This window comes from Pseudomyrmex gracilis, unplaced genomic scaffold (assembly GCF_002006095.1).
Source record: "Pseudomyrmex gracilis isolate BER0280 unplaced genomic scaffold, ASM200609v1 scaffold_445, whole genome shotgun sequence".
Lineage (NCBI taxonomy): Eukaryota > Metazoa > Arthropoda > Insecta > Hymenoptera > Formicidae > Pseudomyrmex > Pseudomyrmex gracilis.
This window is the reverse complement of record NW_018021029.1, coordinates 76,163-76,554: the sequence shown is the minus strand read 5'-3', so window position 1 is coordinate 76,554 and position 392 is coordinate 76,163.

Below are 392 nucleotides of genomic sequence, written 5' to 3'. Positions count from 1 at the left end.
ATCTTACATACTAAATATTTACAACAAGATATATATATAAGGCCATACGAGCCATTCTCAAGATGTTTTGAGTAGAAACTTTTACGTGTATATATACATACACATGTAACGAATTCAACTAAATAAAGCAAAATAAGAAGGCGTTGACCTCAGGCTCTTTCAAAAATTCCAAAATATTAAAATTCTAAGGCTATATAGAGCCAGTGCAGGGTGATGTGCATTTAAATAAATGTGCTCAGATATGTTTNAAAACGTTTCGACTATAATTCAAGTCCTTATCAATTGAATCTATTACAATATAATGAACACAATTAATAAAACAATTAAAATACATAGATGTCATTATAAAAACATACAATTTGCATACCTTAGGTTAATTTGAAATTTAATTT